Source organism: Carcharodon carcharias, chromosome 9 (assembly GCF_017639515.1).
Source record: "Carcharodon carcharias isolate sCarCar2 chromosome 9, sCarCar2.pri, whole genome shotgun sequence".
Taxonomy (NCBI): domain Eukaryota; kingdom Metazoa; phylum Chordata; class Chondrichthyes; order Lamniformes; family Lamnidae; genus Carcharodon; species Carcharodon carcharias.
Window position 1 is genome coordinate 106,039,558 of NC_054475.1, and position 6,000 is coordinate 106,045,557.

Here is a 6,000-nt window from a genome sequence, read left to right on the forward strand (position 1 = left end):
GGTGCAAGTGGTAGCTATGCGACAGAAAGTGAATCATAAAGAGCACATACACTATATCTACAGGATAAAAAGATTGGATTTTGAGTTATGTACTTGGTTCGATATTGATGCCACTTGGCATTTTTAAAAGTAATCAATATGTCATGCAGTCACTTGTCCCTGAATTTTGCTGTCAAATGAAAAGACTAAACTTCATCACACTGATGGAAATTAAGCTCATCTCGATAATTCATCTCTTATTCAGGGCACAGGAACCATGAGATCTGTACCAGTGGAAACATTACTTCCCCAGCTTGACGCACTATCAAGTAGTAAATTTGGCTATATGCTTTTTGCAGGGAGGTTCATACTCAAGATGTGGTAAACATACAAAAGTGAAAAGAGAGTGCAATCAGTTTCCTGGTTAGAAAGAGTTTTATTGCGGAGTTAGGCTTGGTCTGTCAAAAGCAAAAATTCTAGCTGAATTGTGTAACTAGCTTGCGTAAAGCCATCAGCAATGCTTCAGAAATTGTTGATAAGTTTTGCGCTCATCCAGCCAGAGATGTCAGGTCTCCAAATTTCTGAAGTTAGATTGTTTTCCTATTTACATAATTCAATTCTAATATCACAAAACACATAATGACAGTACACATAATGAACATCTTTTTTGTACCTTATTGCTGCTGTTAAGCGAACTGAAATACAAATTCCCCTTCCTGCACTCCTTACATTGTTTTGTTTCTGAATCATTTCCTTTCATATGGCATTGCTCTTAAATATGGCCGATCTTCAATTTGTTTGTGCTCCATTCACATTGTGAAAAGCTTGATCACCATGTGTTTTAATAATCAAGTATTTGAGCTTCAGGACTGGATTTTATTTGGGTACAAAGTGGCAGTGTTCTTTCTGATGGGCACTCGACAAGCAGGCCACAAAATCTAATTTTTTCAGCAACTCCAAGTCACAATCTCAAACCATTCCCATTGCACACTTAAATTGCCTCATTGTTTTGAGTATAATGCCATAGTTTTAGTCATCATTGTGTGTTTTTTAAAATAACTTTTAACAGCTTTCAAGAACCACTCTATTTAAAATCCTCACAGAACCAGCTGGCAGTGAACACCATTCACCAATGTCACTGTCAACACAGTGAAGGACAACTGGATGATATATTCCAGCACCTGGTGAGGATCTCCACAATTGTACCAAAGCAAACTCAGTGGATTTGAACCCACAGCTCAGAACCAGTCAAAATCAGTTCATTTCAGACACAAACTGAGTTTGAAATAGTTTAATTATGATTTACTTATAGGAGTTTAATAGTCACAGTAAAATTATAAAATGTGAGTACTTATTTTTCCAGTAAAATTAAATTAGAAACACTTGGATTTATTTCAGTTGGATTATGAATGTAAGAAAATCGACTAAGGCAAACTTCCTTCACACAATACACATATAATAAGAGAAAACACAACATCTGGTATCTGCAGAGCTTGACCTATCCTTTCTTTTAGATTAACTGATCCTACTAATAGTGATCAAGTTTTGTCAAACCCAGAGCTTCATAGATGTGAGGCAATAATTCAGGTTTAGTATCGCCAGTGATTACATTTGTAAAGATAAACCAATAGTTGTTTTCCCTCATTTTACACAAATTACACCTACGATTCCACTAAGACCCCTAAGCTTTTACGTAAAGGTCTAGGGACTGATTCTTATGTCTTTCCCCCACCCCTTACAGAATGCTGAATTGCAGAAATCAAACAGTCAGTTTCCATTGTAAGTAATCCTATATTTTCTTGTGTGATTAAACTAAACACACAAACTTCACTCAGCTTATGACAAACCTCATCTTATCAAGAGATTTCACATAAAGCAAAAATGATCTTATTGAATTCCAATCCCTGGACATTTTACACATTTTTGTAAACTCTGAAGCTCAGGAGAGCAAACAAGCAGCATCTGAATCTATTTTGGCCTGATACAAATTAGAAGCTCTTCATTGCACGGGCCTTGATTCCACACATTAAAGGAAAGGTGTAATTCACATTGAAATGTGTTTAATTATCAGCATGTGATGGGTATCATATTACTTAACTCTGACTAGTCATTGTTGGGTCAGCTGAAAACAATTTGAAGGCTGTGGGTGCTCAGAATATTTCTCTGGTCAATAAATTGCTGAGAAGTTTTTTTTCTAATTTTGCTAAAACGTTTATTGAACTGTATCCATTTAAGTCATAAGCCTTTACTGTTTTTGTTTAAAAATGGAGATAACAGGGAAGACAAAAATCAAGGTTAATGGCGTCTGGAGCACAGTCTCTTTAAAGCTGGTAAAACATATCTGCTGTTCAATTTATGGTGGAAACCAGATTTTGCCATCTGACTAATTTTAAATGCGCTCTGTCAAAAAGGTTATTGTGAAGTAATCCATTTAAGGAGAAAAGTGCTTCTTGTGTGTGACAAATGATCTCTTTATTAATCTTGTAAGTAAAATGAACACAGGCATTATAAGTGTTACCATGCAGTAAACATCTGCCCTATGGTGGTAACATCACATTTGATTATTTTTATTTGACAATTTATCTTGGGTCTATGTAACTATATTCTAAAATTAGTGGAAGGTGTAGTAAGGTAAACATTTAAGTTTTAATCTGGTGAAGTCTGAGAGTCTTTATCATCTCAAGAGCTCCACCTTGACCAAGCTGTCCAACAATATAAAGGTTTGTTATTTTTTGTTTAATAAAGTTGATCAATAATTAAGACATTGGAACTCAATCCGAACATTTCCTCAGCTTTAACTTGGGCTTTGCACAATTACTGCCTAGTTTTACATTTTGATGCACTGTGAGCCCCAATATACTAAGGGAACTAATTTAATGGTACTTACAATATAAAAGTGGGGGAAAAATGCAGATTGCTGTTCTTCCTTTGAGGAGATGGAAGAATTCTGATTTTTAAAAACTCATCTTTAGCCTCTGTTTTACTTATGGAAAATGTGCATTCCCAACACTTGCAGCCAATTGAAAGCTTGTTTTTATGGGATACATGTATTCTGCTGAAAAGCAGTCTGAAATATTATAATGGAAGATGGTAAGTACCAATAAAAAATGTCTCTTGCCATTTGTATTTTTGAACTGCTGCTTAGAGATGGTCTGGGAGCAGACATGTTGGGGTAATTTAACCCCACAAAACAGATGGGAGTGGTTTGGTTTGGGTGGGAAGCTAAAATGTTTAAAAATCTGAAACAGTATCACAACTTGCCTCAAACCTGCTCACTTCTGGCATTAATAGAGATAGGATAAGGGCCAGGAGACCAATCCAACCTCTGGAAAGGAGGGGGATTGGTCATTGAAAGAGGAGGAGGCAGTGTGTCATCATTTTAACTGGATTTCTATTCTATTCCAAATTAACTGGGTTCCTAGAGACCTGACAAGTAACAGGAATCCATCACCTAAATGATTTAAGGCACTACATGTGAGACAGAGAAGTGGATCCATCAAGCTAACATATAAACTCCCCCTCCATCTCCATGATCTTCCCTTGCCAGCGCAAATTATTGGCACCTACAAATTACTGACCCTCACGATCACTGAACGCCCCATCTCTGACCAACCCTCTTACTCACCCCTGACACCCCCACTTCTACCCTGGCCTTCAACACTCTTCCGATCTCTCATCAACTCCCCTTGATCTCAGCCCACAATCATTGCTGGCCTGCCCCATATAATCTCTACCCACAGCAACCATTAAATCTACATGGTTTGATGGATTCTTTGTGGTCTCCTAAGGCGAATTGTTTCTGTACAATAGCCTGCTAACTGGCATCCCGCATCCTTCAAGGTTCAGGTGGGAATCAGACCATGCATAGTAACAAGTTCCAGGAATTGAAATAGCCCAAGCCTCATGTTGGTGAGTCAAGGCAAAACAGCCACTCGCCTTGCCAGCCCACACTCCCCTCCCGTTCCAGGTACAAATCAGAGCTAGAACTTCTACCTCAACAATGAACTGTGGACATGAATTCCACATCCTCACAACTCTTTTTATGGCTGTTTAGTCTTAACCCAACAACAGGCTACTTATATCTACCCTGTCAGCATTTTAGTGAATCTGTGTTCCAGACTCATATTTCTGTTAATATTAATCGGGATAATCCAGATGAATAATAAACAGCTCCATATAATTAACCTTCCCTTTATCATTAATATCTTCAATTGTTTTCCACCGTTCTGATCTCTAATGCATGTCTAAATGACAATGGAGTGGAGCTCAACCGTAATAGGGTTACTGATACAATTAAAAGTTATCCGTGACCAATGGGAATTGTGAGATGTCCCCTGCCTCATTGGTGCCAATAACCAAATTATCATTTAAGATTACCCAGGGCAAAATTCTCCCATGCCCCTCCGAGGATAAATGGAGGACGGTGGGGGAGAGAATTTGGTGGGAGATCCAAAAATTAGTTTCACCCTGGCACGAAATGACAGCGGGATCTTCCAATACTGCCCGCCATGGCAACGTGACTCCTGAGTGGAGAACTCAGAGTGGGCATGGTAGGAGAGAATGGTCAAGGTTACAGGGGTAGAGGAAGCCGGTAGGGTGGGAGGGTGAGGGTGCGATAGTCGTTCGTGGGGACTCGTAGGTAGACACGGACTCTGGGGGTGGACAGGAGGAGGTTGGGCAGGTCAGTGTGTATGGGGGTGCGATTTTCAGGCAGGAAGGGAACATACACTTTCACCTGGACATTATCAAAGGAAAAGGGTTCAGGTTGGAGGGTAACAATGGTGAGGTTGAAGGTAATGCTGGGGGAGGAGGGTGGTCAGTGGTGATGGGGGAAAGGATGTGGATCACTGGGGGAAGGGAAATGGTGCCAGAACGAAGGAAAAACCTAACACCTATCATGCTGGTCAAATCGAAAGTAAGCAGAGCCTTGTGTTGAATGGGCCGTGAAGCTGCTTGGGAGTTGGGTCAGTGGGTGGGTGGAGATGCAGGTCACCTCCACTGGACAACTGAAAGAACCCCAACAGCAGTATTGACAATGCTATGGACCTGGGATATGAGTTTGATGGATGAAAGCTCAGTGTGTACAGAAGAATGCTTGCACATGGCTTGAAAAGACTCTGCCACACACTCCTCTCCCTGCAGTCTCTCTTGGGAGCTCAGGTGCACGCAGGAAAGGTGCTGGGACTTATGGGGGGGGTGGGAAGGTGGGGTGTGTGTTTGCTAAACCTTAAGAACCAAGCTGAAAAAGGACAGTAAACCTTATAGCAGTTAAAGTGATTATATTTACAGAGATTGGAATTGTGACAATGATTTGTTCACCTGTGCAACCAGTTGTGATTACAATTTCTTTATTTTTCGTGGCCTACTATTTCTTCTAGCTGTTCCCCTGACATCCACAGCAGGGGTGGAGACAACCTGCTGACTACTTGGACCTGTTGCCTTTGCTGACTTTGGCAGCTGTCCTCTGGAGAGCTGAGGCCTGGAAGGCCTCAGCTTCCTTTGGCTGTCCTCCTGTGGGCCAGCTGCTCCCTCTATTGTCACAGAGGATGAGGCTGAAGGGTTCACAGGAAAGGGGTTTCGGAAGGGCCACAAAGCCTTCAAGATTCCTGAATGGATGTCCCAGGGATTCCAGCTGCTGCTCCTCCTTCCTTTAGGTGCCCGAATGCCCCAGCCTGACTCCTTGAGTGGAAGGGGCACCAGGAGGGAGGGAGGTCGAGGTGGCCTGCCCTGGTCTTGCATGCCAACTTCAACAGCTCCCCAATGGCTACTGCGGTGGAGTCAGGTCTGCGCGCATCTCCGGCAGGATCTGCTGGACTAGAATCTCCGTGGAGTCCACCAGACCTCCCCATGGAGACCTCAAGGTCAGCACTACATCAGAGTGCAGGCAGACGGACTCCTCCAAAGCACGTGTCACACTGTTGAAGGACTGATGTTTCCCTGCCTCTTGCTGACTCTTCACCTTTAGTTGGAAGGCTGATTCCAGAGGCCCATCATCTGACTCGGACCTCGCAGATGCCTCTT